General features: G+C 41.3%; 1 protein-coding gene and 1 long non-coding RNA gene across 7 annotated transcripts in view; one reads left to right on the top strand and one right to left on the bottom strand.

Moving 5' to 3' along the window:
- Nucleotides 1–7,443, bottom strand: part of LOC105478085 (neuroligin 4 X-linked) — a 348,124-nt gene extending 340,681 nt beyond the window's left edge. For 2 of the 6 annotated variants that reach the window (XM_071089256.1, XM_011735049.3), the window contains exon 1: nucleotides 6,960–7,443. The gene's annotated coding sequence lies outside the window, so the exon portion shown is untranslated. Of the gene's footprint in view, nucleotides 1–4,675; nucleotides 4,754–5,045; nucleotides 5,217–5,276; nucleotides 5,487–6,959 lie in introns of those variants that run through there. The other 4 variants (XM_071089257.1, XM_011735051.3, XM_011735050.3 and 1 more) reach the window with 3 other exon arrangements.
- LOC105478083 (uncharacterized) lies at nucleotides 1,269–4,281 on the top strand. The gene is made up of 3 exons (XR_985147.2): nucleotides 1,269–1,350; nucleotides 3,681–3,741; nucleotides 4,141–4,281. It is a non-coding gene; the product is annotated as an uncharacterized lncRNA (long non-coding RNA).
- Nucleotides 7,444–14,558: the final 7,115 nt, after the last annotated feature.

Genomic DNA, 14,558 nt, shown 5'->3' with positions numbered 1-14,558 from the left:
TGACATATTTTGTTTGTGAAAACATGCATTTACTTTTGTGAGTTTCCCCACCTAACCCATTCAGAGTTATATTCACAGAGAGTAGTGAGGACTGGAACAAGTTAAAGGCACTCAGTTGCAATGAGTTTTCTTCTGTCCTCATCCCCCATGCTTTTGAGACCACAGTTCCACACTGAACAGCCCGACTGACCATTGGAGTCATATGGCATGCCTCATTGTTTTTGGACTTGCCCGTCCCATACTCCAGAGCCATATATTGGTGGTGTTGAAATACTAAACATGGAAAATGGCACCACATGCAACTTCACCACAGCCATCATCACAGAACCAAGGAGGCCTTTTCTGTACTTCGCAAAAACAAACCACAATTCACCATAGCTCTTTTATCAGTGCCAGTAACACTTAGTAACCTCAGTCCTTTTTTTTAAAAGGACCCAAAAACTTACCATACAATGCAACTTGAAACAACTCAAGTTCCTTTTCAGCTTATATGACAGGCTGAGTTTCACGCCTGAAAAAGATGCCCTTAGCAAAATATGTGTCCCCTCTCCCCAAACAAAGCATACAAACAACCAAGCAAAAACAGAGAAAATGAGCCTGGATGAAGGGTTGATGTGGGAGCCGGGAGAGATGCCCACAGATGTTCATAAAATCACAAGTCTGGGGTGATGGCTTTGAGATCCAAGTTTTCATCATCCAATCAGGTATTGGCCTCTTAAAACCAAAATGATCACCGATATTAACAGGTAGAACTAAAAAAGTCCTATTGTAAGCCAAAAATAGCACTCTCTTACTTTGACAAACCATGATTTCTTTATATAACATACATTTTACATAAAACAACCTAAACAAAATTCTGGGCCATTTATTCACATTTCCAGAGAGCAGTGAAAGCCTGGATCATTTCATTAGCACTATACTGAAATTAACATTTCTCTCTTTGAAATGTATTCCTCAAGTGATGAGACCCTAAATGTTCACTGTATTTCATCTCCTTTCTAAATTATGGAGGATTACTCTTTTCCTGTCTCAAATAAATTCAATAAAACCTCATGGTATGGTTTGGCTTTGTCCGCACCAAACCTCATCTTGGATTGTGGCTCCCATAATCGCCACATGTCGTGGAGGGACCCTTTGGTGGGAAGTAATTGAATCATGGGGACAGTTTGCCCCATGCTATTCTCATGATAGTGAGTAAGTTCTCACAAGACCTGTTGATTTTATAAGGGGCTTCCCCCTTCACTCGGTTCTCATTCCTCTCCTTCCTGCCATCATGTGAAGAAGGAAGTATTTGCTTCCCCTTCCACCATGATTGTAAGTTTCCTCAGGCCTCTCCAGCCATGCTGAACTGTGAGTCATTTAAACCTCTTTCGTTTATAAATTATTCAGTCTTGGGTATGTCTTTTTTAGCAGCCTGAGGATGGATTAATACACCTCATCTCACTATCTATATATATAAAATAATAAGATACATATTATATTTTTATATATAGATGCAGACCTTACTATAATATCTATTACTATATATATATTATATAGTAGGATATGTATCTTACTATATATAGTTTCATATATATGTATTTTAGTATTGTAGGGGTTAGGTGTGTTCTCCTTCAGGTACCATTTCTGGGAAGATGAGAGTGCTTTAGGAACACGTGTGTGGAGGTGTTCCGCATACACCTGGGACACGTGAACTCAACACGAAATGTCTATAAATTTGAAATCTCAGCCCGAGGTAGATGGGCTGTTTTCCACCATCAACCTTCCACTCCTGTAATGATTTTATGAGCCTTTTATTTACTTATTTTTTGTTTAATGTAACCACCTGCAGAGAGAAAGCCTCTTCATCTATACATTTATTCAAAGCCTATAAATGGCATAATGACAAACTGCTAGGAGATATCACCTTCTTTTTTTCTTGTTGATGTGTGCTACTCTGCCCCAAGAAAAATGAGGAAGGGCTTCCTACATTGTCATTCACTTAACAAAGAACAGTGCAGACTTTCAAAGTCCAAATGTAGGTTGTTTAGAGAAAAATGACAAAACTGTAAAATATTCATTGAGTGAATGGTAGTAGAGGGCACAGCAGATGACCTAACTGCCTCAACAGCCTGGGCTTCAATTTTGATTCTCACTTTCTCTAACTGACTGTTGCAAAAGCTGTATCTTTGATTTCAAACTGGTAGCTCAGGAGTTTAAGATATCAGTGGTGGCTATTCAAATCTGTCTGAATATCCATTCACATAATTAAACAGGAGACGAAGTCTGTCCTCCGAAAAAGTGCAGTATTCAGACAAAAACACACACAAAAAGAGCAACAGATTTAAACTAAACCGAACAGAATTCCCCGTTTTTAAAAGGGGAAAGCATTGTTAAAATATTAAAAGTCAGAAAGCAATACAGAAAGAATACATTCCGGTTTACACACTGAAATTCTGTCTCTTACACTTGACATCCACATTCTAAGACCAACTCTCACCATATTTGGAATTTAAGTATATTTTAACCAGATAAGAGTATCTTTAGAAGGAGGATATTAAATGACTTAAAATATTTGTATATTGCTACTTCATCTGAATGCAATGCATTCGCTCAACAAGTTGCACTACTGACGATATTCAACAGTATTACGAAAGGTTTGAAATGTGGCGTACCAATTAAAAAGAAAGAATGTTAAACAGAGGTCATTCCCTCATGCACTTGAATGTTTAGTTTTGTGAGAACCTTTTGGTTGTGGTCTAGAAATAAAAGCACAGTATTCCAAATGGCTTTTAAAGAGACCCCTGCACTTCCAAAAGCAAGTCTCCGTTGCGGAGTCAGTCAACAGTCTCATCTTTGTGGAGAGACTATAAGCTTTCCACAAATTACTACACACAAAACAATGAAATAGCCAAGTTCACACATTTAAAAAAATCTATATATTTACCATTAGTCTACATTCCAGGCCAACAACTATGAACTTTCAAATTCCTTCAAGTCTGCTTGTAAATTTCACAGCATCAAGATAACTTCATTATCTACCTTATGCACCCACCAGTCCCTTATCAAATATCTGTTATATTCCTAGGTTTGGGTAAAAATCAGCTAGGTTACTGGTTTTAGGGCCAACTGTATATTCAACATTAGTTTATTTAAATAAAACACAAAGAAAAGCAACAATTCTTCCACCGGAGAAGAAAACATCAAAGCATCTTTAAAACTGCATCCGTGCACAGGTATTATTATGAAAATGTAATTATTATTCTGGTTTCAAAAAAAAAAATCAAGCCCCCCATTTTAATCCACTGACTTAAAACTGATGAAGTAATTTTACACTTGCTACAACTGGCCCTGATTGTGTTCTTACATGTCAAAGAAAATACTCTTTAAAATGGCCATATGTATATATATATACACACATGTACACACACACATATATGTAGAAATGTAGAATGCGTGCGTGTATGTCTGTATACACACACACACATACACACACACGCATTCTACATTTCATTGAGTAATAAAATACTGAATTTCTAATCTGAGAAAATGCATGCTTGCAGAGGTCTCCATGAAATTCCTATATTCTTAATTTTAGGATACACAGAAATTCCATATTTTTTTCTGGAAATACAGGAATTAATGCAACCATGTGCCATTAGCCATCCCTCCCCCTCTTAACATTTTGCACATTTCCACAGGAAAATCTGTGCTGAGGATTTAATGGATTACTGCTAACATCTTCCCCACAGCCAACTAAAGGTATGAAATAATTCTCCACTCTCCAAATCTGCCCCCATAAAACTGCAGATTTCTTTGCGTTCTGATTTCACCCCGCTCTGCCATCCCCTAGGAAAAGGCTCAGTGTGTCCATTCAAACTATGCAGGTCTCTTGCAGTTTCTGCCGCTTTGTTCTCATCAAAGGCAGGTGTTTGCACCCTGGCCGTTTAATTTCTAGCTGAAAAAGGAAACTACCCCGGATTTCTTAAGCATGAACTTCTATGTCGCCCGCAGAACGCCCACACAAACTGGCAATTCTGCTTCGTCAGGATAACGAGGTCTTCCTAAACTTTTTCTTTTCCTTTTTTTTTTTCCTTTCTTTCTCTCTCTCTTTTTTTTTTTTTTTTTTTTTCTTTTGCTTTCGCCTTCCTCACATCACAGGAAGGGCTGATTCTGAGATGGGAGCTCACTCACACCACCCCCTTTTAAGAAAATATAATGCAATGCGCTCCGATGTAAACCCTACGGGCAACGGATGCCTTCAAAAAGCATGAGATAAGAGCAACAACAACAACAACAACAAACCACCGCCCCCCACAAAAAAATGACCAAATAGAAACAAAATAAAGTAAAATAAATTAAAAAGAAGAAGCCATACTACCACCTTGTGGATTCAGCTCGCAAGAACATCACCTGCTTAGTTCCAAAACCCCCACCCAACCCCCACCCCAAATTTCTTAAGTTGGGTCCAAATGACAGATCAAGATCCTCCGTCCTCGCTCCCCGCAGACTCGCCCAAGCCCTAGGCTGAATTCGTGACGCGCGCGCCCAGCGCCCGCGCGAGTTGCAAGCCCGGGCGCACCGCAGAGGCCAAAACCCCGCCGGAACCTCCAAGGACCCCTCCACGCTGCCTTCTGCACCCCCTCCCCCGCATCCCCGAGATAGCAGCAGCACATACATAAAAAAAGGCTCACACCTGCCGTAGGTTCAGAGGAAGAAGCCAGAGAAAAAGAAACCCGCAGTACAAAAAAAAAAAAAAAAGCCTTCTGGGGAAGGGGAGGGGTACGATGCGGAGGACGTCCTCCGGGTGCCCCTCGGCCTCCATACAGGACATCCGTTCCCAGGGTGGCCCGGGCCAGGCCTCGGGGGTGCAAGGGTTGACCTGACCCCCCCCCCCCGCTCCCGCCCCCGCCTCTCCGGGAAGAAAGGTTGCTGTGTCTGGCGGCGAGCAGGCGCCGGAATGGTGCGCCCGGGCCCAGGGCTGCACGGTGCACGGGGCCCCGATACCGGGAACGCAAAGCTCCGGGTGAGGCCTAGGAGAACCACGCCGAGGGACCCCAGCCTACCGGTTCTCGGAGGGGCGAAAAAGCCAGGTCAGGTTGAGGGAGAAGAGGAGGAAGGGGTGTCCAGGAGAACGACTGGAAGATAAGAGCATCCCCCGGGGTAGCGACCGGCCTCTTGGAAAACCAGAGGCGGAGGGAGCAGCCGCGGAGTGGAGGGCGCAGGCCGGGACCTGGGCCTCTCCTCCCACAGCAAGCCCCCCGCCCACGCATCATCTGCAGCCGAGCGGCACCTACCTCCCTCTCCCCACCTCATCCCTGCTCGCTCTTCCGCTGGTCAGGCCACGCGGGTGCCAGCGCGGGCTGGGGGCGCCCCAGCCGCGGCCTTGGGGAGGGGGCGGGACTGAAGTTCACTCTCTCCCTGCGTGGTCTAGAAGCCCCTCGCCCACCCGCCACTGTCTCCCCCGCCTCTGGCTGCGCGCTTGGCGGATCTTCTCCATCAGTTCTGCCCACTGGAGTGGGAAGGGGCCGGGCCGAGCCGCGCGGGAATTGGCAGGCGGAGAGGCGGGGAGGCGGGGTAAGAGACGAGATGAAATCGGCCCGGGACAGCAGAGAGCCTTGGGATGGGATGGGAGGGAAGAGGGGGTGGCGGTGGCGTTTTCCAGGGCTGTGGGGGTGGTGCGCCTATTGGAACCTACTCCTCAGCCTCCTTCCCCGTCCCCACCTAGGGGACTGGCGGACCGTGCGTCCCGCAGGCTTAACACTCCCCCCGACACCCCCGCTCCGAGAAGGGGTGTTCTCAGTGGGCACCGACTAGGGCTCCAGATCCCCTGAGACCCAGACAAGGGCTCCGGTCGTCTGTCCTCGCAGCTTCCAACTTTTCCGCTCCTCCGGATAAGCGGGCAGTTCAGAGATGGTTCCCAGGGCGGCAGCTGCAAGCCCCCCAGCGCCCCCATCAAAGGTTCAGACTACACTCAAAGGCTCCCGAAGAAGCAAAACCACCAGCTCTACCCCTTTCTGCGGTTTGCCTCACCCTTCCCACCCGCCTCGAAACCCACACACACGGGAAAGGGGTGCATGGAGCCCGCTCCCCGGTTTGCAGAAGCAGCGCGGAGCTACGGTCATTTCGTCTTCACGCGGGGTCTCCAGCGCGCCTGGATCGTTCCCTAGCCCAGCCAAGCCAGGTCTAATCAGTCTCGTGCGTTATTTCGTGCATCACCCAAGCCGTCATCTTATCCAAGGCCCGGAGATGAAGGAGGGAAAAAAAAAATCGCTTAATGCAACCCCGACCAAGCCTGTTTTCCCTTTTTCTCTCTGGTTAACCGCACTCCCCCAACCCCGCAAAAAAGCACCCCAGGCGGTGGTAGCTGACAGTTTTCTTAAAGAAGAAGGGGGTGGGGGGGTGAGGGGGAGAAAAAGAAAAGAAAAGCCTCCCATGCCTCACAGTTTGCAGAAGTCTTCCTGCCTTCACCATCTCCAGCCCTGACCGCTTCGCTCCTTCTCTCCCTGTACTGCAGATACATATATATATTTTTCCCCTCTCCCCGCCACAATCTTCTGTTTATTTGTATGGAAGGCAGCGCTACTTTGTAAACACATCACACACGGCCCCAGAGCCGTTCAAATAGCTGATTGCAGCAAAACGCTTCCAAACAACGGTAGTCCGGATTTTTCTTTTTAAGTGAAAATAAAACCAAGTATTTCTGTGGAGAGGTTGCATGTAAAAGCCATATGAAGGTCCACACTCCCACCCACACCTAAGAAATGGAGCGAGACAGATAGGAGAAAGTCCTGTTCAAATTTTCCAAAAATAATATTAATAATCATAAAAGAAAAAAAGATCAAATAAAGTGAAACTCAAGTATCTGCAGTGAGGCTTTCCATCCTTCGCTGGAAAACCACTGCAAGTCAAAATGTTTAAACGGCTTTTTAAAATAAGGAGAATAATATCCCAGAGACACGTCTTAAAACTACACCTACCTTAGCTTTGGAAGAGCTGCATCGGCTGTTAAGAGTTCTTTTTACACGTCCAGATTTTTCTAGGCAACTCGAAACGAGGTATGATTCAGGAGGATGTTTTGAAAGCCCAGGAGCCTTCCCCTTCTGGAACCCCCCAACTAGATTTGCTCATCCAGAGGAATGCAAGAGCCACCAACACCGCCTAGTTTGGAGGAAATTCGTTGTTTCTGCCGTCAATGGTCTGTGGACGGGCAGAACAAGCATTACAATTGAAGCAGGAAGGGCCGAGCTAGTGGCTGAATAAGAGCTCTGTGCTAAGAGACAGAGAAGGGAGAGAGACGGTTCTGCAAGAAAAAGAGAGATTGAGGAGAGAGGTCCTGCTGTCTCCGGGGCTCTCCCTCTGCCATTGGACCAAACTGAATGAAATTTACAAAGCCAGCAGCCAATAGATCTCCGGAGTCGGCCCCATCACTACAGAAACCACATCCACAGCTACAACCTCATGCAAAGAACAGCTAATCCCAGTGCAAACCAGCTGTAACGGAGAGATCCCGGGTACCCGGGAGATAGAGCAGGTGGGCATGGCACACGGTGCCACAGCACCAGACGCGCACAGCAAACCTTCTTCCTCTTTGCTTTTTTAGGACTCTCTAGATACCCTCCACACCAAACATGCTGCAGTATATGCAAACATCTTTAACTGTTTAAGGTCATGATCTCCAGCAGTCCCTGTATCTGCGTTATTGTGAGTCAACTGGGAAGCAATGATATAAAAAAAAAATTTAAGAGCAGCAAACATTGGAATGCAGCTCTGTAAAGTACAGGACCTCTTTTATGCTCAGGGTATGGTTGAGAGAGGATCGATGAAAGCTTTTTGTTTTCTTCTATTCTTATACGTTCATGAGTTTGATAAAACATTGGAGTTGTGCCCAGGATGAGGCATTTGTTTTTAAATACGCCTCTTCATTTCCAGGGTCCAGGAGGTTATCTTTCCGAGGGAGTTTCAAGTTGCATGGGGCGAGGATGGGGGTATGGCCCCTGTACTTAAAGTTGAGTTGGAGAAAGTTGGATTTAATTTGGCAATGCAAAGATCAGAGGGCATCATAGAGTGTTGTGACAATGAACACGGATTTTAAAATGAGATTGCTTGGGTTCAAGTTGCATGTGACTTTAGGTGTGTATTTTAATGGTTTGCCTCCATTTCTGCATCTGCAAAATGGAACAGATAATCGACATGTAATACTGTAATGATTAGCTGAGTTAATGTGTGGGGCCTCGTAGTCTTCACAACAATATTACATGGTGATTACTTTTATTCTTCTGACTGGCCAGAAAAGTTAGCTTTTCTTAAAATTATTTCGTGGTCCATTAATTCATTTATGAAAGGAAAAAAATAGTGTCTGCAACACATAGGATATCCTCCTAATTGCTTCTGCTTTAGGCAGTAAACCGAAGCATGAAGCCTGCCACGATGATGTGAAGGATACTTGGGCAGCATGACCAATAATAGGGAAGGTGATAGACACCAATTTGGGGACCTGGTTTCGTGTAAAGACTCTATCCTCACAAACTTTGCCTTGTTGTAAAGTCAGTTATGTTCTGTGAATCTGTTAAACTGAGATTAAAATTACCTTTCCTGTGGGCTTCTTGTGGAGACTACATGAAATAATATGTATAAAAGCACCTTTTACCAACAAGATAGGTACACAGATATACACTTATCTATTAATAGGTACCTATACCCAATAATAGAAAAAACATATATCCATCCATACGTATGTGTGTGTTCTGATTATTGGATAGATATTTAGAAACATACATGTACTTTTTCCATTATTGTATAGATACTGAAGACCTAACACAATAATATTGTTAATAAGTATAGCTTATTCCCCAAATCAGTGATATACATGGATATAGACATATAGATGTAGATATATGGACATATACATAGATATCTATATCCTAAACTAAAGCAGAATCTCAACTTTAACACAGTAATTTATAGTAGGCCAGAACGTCATGGGTTTTGCCAAGAATATATTAATTCATTGACTTATTCATAAATTCAGGGTTTTTTTTTTTTTTTTTTTAACCACTGGAACAGTCCTAAGCACTGACATGCATCTGTGAGTGAAACTCATCCATTTATTTTTGAGAAAGCATACAGTCTAGTGGACAAGATAGCCAAAAGCATGAGAAAAAATAGGCTTACAAGGTGTGCACAAGGAATACATATGAATTCGTAGGGACCTATGGAGGTGAAAATGATTAAGGAAGGGTTTGCAAAGAAAGAACTTTCTGAGTAGGGAAGAAATGGTACACAGACACTGACTGGGTGAAGAAGTTCATGGATAAAGATATCATAGCAATACTGTGTGTGTGGAGATCTAGAAATAGGGAGGGTTTGGCATGCCAGGACATTGAGTTTGAAAAGAAGGTGGTAAAGAAAGGATTAGGGACCTAATTGTGAAGAGTTTTGAATGCCATGCTGAAAAGGTAGAATTTATCCAGTAGGCAGTGGGAAAGCCAGTAACATATTTTCTGCAGCGAGCGGGGAAGAAATGATCAGATTTATATTTTAGGGCAATCATTGTGATGGCAACGTGGAGAACAAGTTGAAGAGGGCCAATGTGGAAAGAAAAGAAAATATTTGTAAGATTGTTGCAAGAATGGATGCAACAAATGAAGTCCTGAATGAGAAACACAGAAAGAGAAAGAGAAAAGGAGAAAGGGAAGGGACAGAAAAGGAAGGGAAGGGTAGCGAAGGGAAGAGAAGTTGGTGTGGGGAGACATCACTTCTAAATACTTTAAGGCAGCATGATAAAGTGAGATTGGGAGGGAGAGTTTGGGCAAAACCTGAATGCTTGGCTTAGTTTGTGGCTGCATTAGTTGAGTAGCAGATCTCTTCCCTGAGACATGTGACCTGGAAGAGAGGAGGCAGGCACATTTTCACTTCTATCTGAATGACTCCATTGAGAGTTTTTTAAAATAATTTTAAAAATAGGGCAACATAGTGAGACCCTGTTTCTATGAAAAAATTTTAAAACTAGCTGGTAGTGGTAGTGTACCCTTGTGGTAGCAGCTACTCAGGAGGCTGAAGGGGTAGGGTCACTTGAGCCAGAGAGGTGGAGGCTGCAGTGAGCCATGATCATGCCACTGTACTCCAGCCTGAGTAGCAGAATGAGACCCTCCCTCAAAAAAAGAAAAAAATCAGAAAGCATCTTAGACAGACGGAATCATGGTTGTAAGAAAAAGTGAATATAAGATGTTATGAAATTATCATTTCCCCTAATCCAAAATCCCTCACAGGAGACCAGGATAGGACCCAAAACACCAGTTTTTAACAATTGGGCCACCAGATTGCAACACAGACAGAGGCGCTAGAGAAGTTTAGATCCAAGATTCCTGGAAGGGATAAGGTTATCATTCTCCATGCTTCCATTTTAAATCTAACTGTGGAGTGTAGTGAAATGTGGGAGTTGGGGGGAGTCATAAAATGAAATAAAACAGTAGGTTTCCAAGAATGATACATAAGTTGGGTTTGGTACAAAGAACTGGAGGGAACATGAGAAATAATCTATACCACACTACTTGTTCTCTCTGTCTCAGTGTCTCCATCAACCACATTCTGGTATTATGTTCAAGCTCCTGTGAGAGCAATATGTAGAACTCTGAATGCAATACTAGTGAAGCCAGTGGGGCACTGCTGATTCGTATTGACTCTCCTAATACAATGGTCCAAGTGAAACAGAAATATTTTCAGTAGGATAATAATTGTTCATGCAATAGTAATATAGACTATGTTATTAGTTACTAATCATTATTAGAGAGATAAATATGTATAGTATAGAAGGTGCTTACAATCTAATAAGAGGATAAATTAAGCTCTTTAATTATTAAAATGCAACTCAATGTGTGATATATGCCATCTCCAAACCATACAGAAGGCATAACAGGCTTCCTATTGGGATGGTGAGAAAATTGTTCACAGATGAACAAGGTTTTCCTGGGGAATTGGAGAGCAGGAGTGGGAAATTATTCCAGGTTAATAATATCTGGAAAAGAGAAACAGATATGGAGTGAGCAAAGGCTTTGGAAGTTCAAGGTGCACAAGGATGACCCAGGAAGATGGTTACAAAATTAATGCCTCTAGAGCTAAACACCAGGATTCAAACTTAGCAGGTCTTGAGTGAGTTCTAGGAACCTGCATTTGGGGGGTCACCCCACTACATGAGATTGTTTTTTCCTCAAATTAAACCTTGAAAACAAGAGTGGTGGTGAGCTGATGATAAGCTTTTACGATTCATAGAGGAGAATAAGAAGAAATCGGTCAGGCTGGACTACAGAGGTTGATGAATATTCATTGGTTGGAATCCTTATGGGTGTTAGTGGGGAGTGATATCAGAGATTACCTTTCAGAGAGTTTACTCTGAGGGGATTTAAGGGCTGGGACATTCTAGAACAAAAGAGGACAGTGAGGCTGCTGCATTCATAAATTAGGGCAGTAGTAGTGAAAATAACACAGTTTTAATGAATTTTTTTTCACTATGAGTGGCATTTGACTATGTGCATAGCTGCAGAAGTTGAGTAAAAATGAGATGGAGCCCTAAAATGAGAAGAGACTAGAGATAGCCTTCATGTGGTGAGATGGGAAGGCTAATATGAATGAGAGTGCAATCAGCCAAAGTCACTTGTTCAGAAAGAAAAATGAGGTGCTGGTGGATCATAGAAATACCAATGACCCACAGACCTGAGACCTTTGGGACAAGAGATTTGACCTGGATAGGGATCTTAAGGTAGGATCTGTAGATCTGAGCACAAAGCCTATGGATATGATACTTAACATTTTGGTGTAAAATGTAGAAAATGTTCTCTTAAGAGAAAAGGCAAATCTTTGGAGAAAGTGACACTGGGTAGGGTCTTGATAACAACCTAAAATAGGGTCATTCTCCCATCTGCAGAAGATCTTAGGTAAGAGAAAGTGTGGTATGGAATTCAAGGAAGGACTTTAACCTCCACAAGGAGTAGGCAGGAGTCAACAGTGTCAAGGTCTTCAGAGATTTTAGGAGTGAAGGACGAAGGGAGAGTACATTGCATTTTGGAATCAGTAGATCCTTGACAGCCTTCAGCTGAATATGTTAGATAGATTCATGACTGGGGATCCGATGAGGAAGTTGAAATCATAATTATAGTCTTATGTGAAAGGAAAAAAAACGATAAGGTAAATTCAGAAATAGCAGGGTTGTGGTGGGTCATTGTTAAGTGGTTTGCTGATTGTTGTTTTTATTCACTATTCACTAAGCATGAATGTGAGAACTGTTGCTTATTCCACAAACTGCAAAATACTCAAGATGGATAAATAGGACATAGCCTTGCATAGCTAATTCTTTACCCAATGCCTCTTCTGATCCAAACGATTGTTCCATTTTATTTTTATTTATCTGTTAGTTTATTTGTGGTGTTTCTTACTTTCATTTGCTATCGTAGACACCATTTTAGAAAAAATTCTTGGCAACATGTTGATGATAATTGCCTTAGGTAGTCACCATTATATGAGGCCAGTTCAGAACATGAGGTTTAATAAATTTGAGAAACGATAGGACAAAGAGTAACATTTATATAATATCTGTTTTGATACCTATATCTATCTATATATACACATGCAAATATATAGATATAGATACATAAAAAGATATAGCTATAGATATTTATATATAGATATATATGTAAACTAGAAAATATATAAAAATATATATGTGTATAAATCATAAACCAGGATAAACAACATACTCAGTTTTTTAGAAAACATTTAGAAACGTTATTCCCAAACAGGATTTGAAGTCAATTAAAATATAAGGTAATTAACAACATAGATTAAATAAGAGTAATATGCTGTAAACCCTAGAAATATTTGCATCTTTAAGGTTAAGGAAAATTCATTCTGTCTTATTTTACACTCCAAAGTTGCTAAATAAACCTTTTTCTTTCAATGATAGCAAGTAAACTCCAGACCAGTTGAAGCCGAATTATCATAAATTTAAAATTAATGTCAGTCACTTAAGTAAGATTTTATTGAAATAGTTAAATGTATGTAACATTTCTTGCATGTAAATATAATTACAGAAATCCAGATGGAGGAGATAAAGAGATGCTCTTGTTTTTTCCCATTGGTTTTGTAGGGAAAGTATTTTATAAGATTAATACAGCTTGAAGGAAATACTTTAAATTGATATTTTCCAATAAAAAGGTTGTACATGCCCTTAATTCCATTTTTGTATCTGATGAATGGGAATAAAGATATCTTTGTGGGCAAGAGTCTATTTCTGGTTTCTTGAAGCCTTTGTCCTTCTGACTTCTGTTATTTCAAACCCGTAACACACCATTAATTATGTAACATGCATCCGCAGTAGAGAGTTATGCTCTCTGCTGGCCTTCCATTTGATTATTCTAAATTCTGTCCCCGGTTATTATTTCATCACTGGGCATGATTAGCCTAAATGACTTTTAAATGGCCCTGATTTTTAAAAAGGATTCAGGCTCCAAAATTTCACTACATTCATTGACGGTGAGAAATCCATTAACTATTGCTTTTGTAAGAAAACCAAGGATATTGAATCCCAAATAAGAGGCCCAAAATAGAGTTCATTTTTAAATGACATTCTGCAGTGACTGTACCAATGTTCTTGCCTAAGACTTTTTAATGAAAATCTTTTACAATGTCTATGTCCCTTTGATGAATGACAACATGCACTACACTTTTAAAAGTATGGAAATGTACATAAATCTTTCTCCAAGTTAATTGGGACCTTGGAATTATTGATACACATGTATATATAGAGAGATTTAGAAATAGGCATATAGATAGATAGATAGATTTATATAAATTCATACATTTGTCTCTACATAGATGTTTGTAGAAATTGCTATGTCTATTTCAATGTATATCTGTATCTCTATCTCTGTAGATACCTGTATCTTCTATAGGTATCTATGAAATATATATGTATATCTATATCTTCTATAGATATCTATAGAGATATGGATCTGTCTATATGTATAGTTATCTCTACATATTGATGCATAGAGATTTACCTATATCTATATTTATATTATATAAATATATATATATATAAAATATATATAAAATATATATATTATATGTGTATGTATGTATATATATATATATATATACATACACACACAATACAGAGGGGTTTATATTCCCAGGATGGTTGACTTGTACAAAGAAGATATGAAGACAGAAAGGTAATGAATGACAAAGAGAAGGGCTGCACATCCTTCTAGATCTTCATCATATTCTTTTGCTGTTCTTGTTTTTCTTTTAGAGACAGTCTTGCTCTGTTGCCCAGGCTAGAGTGCAGTGGCGTTATCATAGCTCACTGCAATCTCGAATTCCTGAGCTCAAGAGATCCTGCTGCCTCAGCCTCCTCAGTAGCTGGGTCTACAGGTGTGTGCCTTCATGCCCAGCTGATTTTTGTAATTTTTACTAAGTTGGTGCAAAAGTAATTTTGGTTTTTTCATTACTTTTAATGGCAAAAACTGCAATTACTTTTGCACCAATCTAGTATAAAGACAGGGTCTCACTAGATTGCCCAG

Source organism: Macaca nemestrina, chromosome X (genome assembly GCF_043159975.1).
Source record: "Macaca nemestrina isolate mMacNem1 chromosome X, mMacNem.hap1, whole genome shotgun sequence".
NCBI lineage: Eukaryota > Metazoa > Chordata > Mammalia > Primates > Cercopithecidae > Macaca > Macaca nemestrina.
Note: the sequence above shows the minus strand (reverse complement) of the source record. Positions and strands in the feature narration are given on the sequence as shown.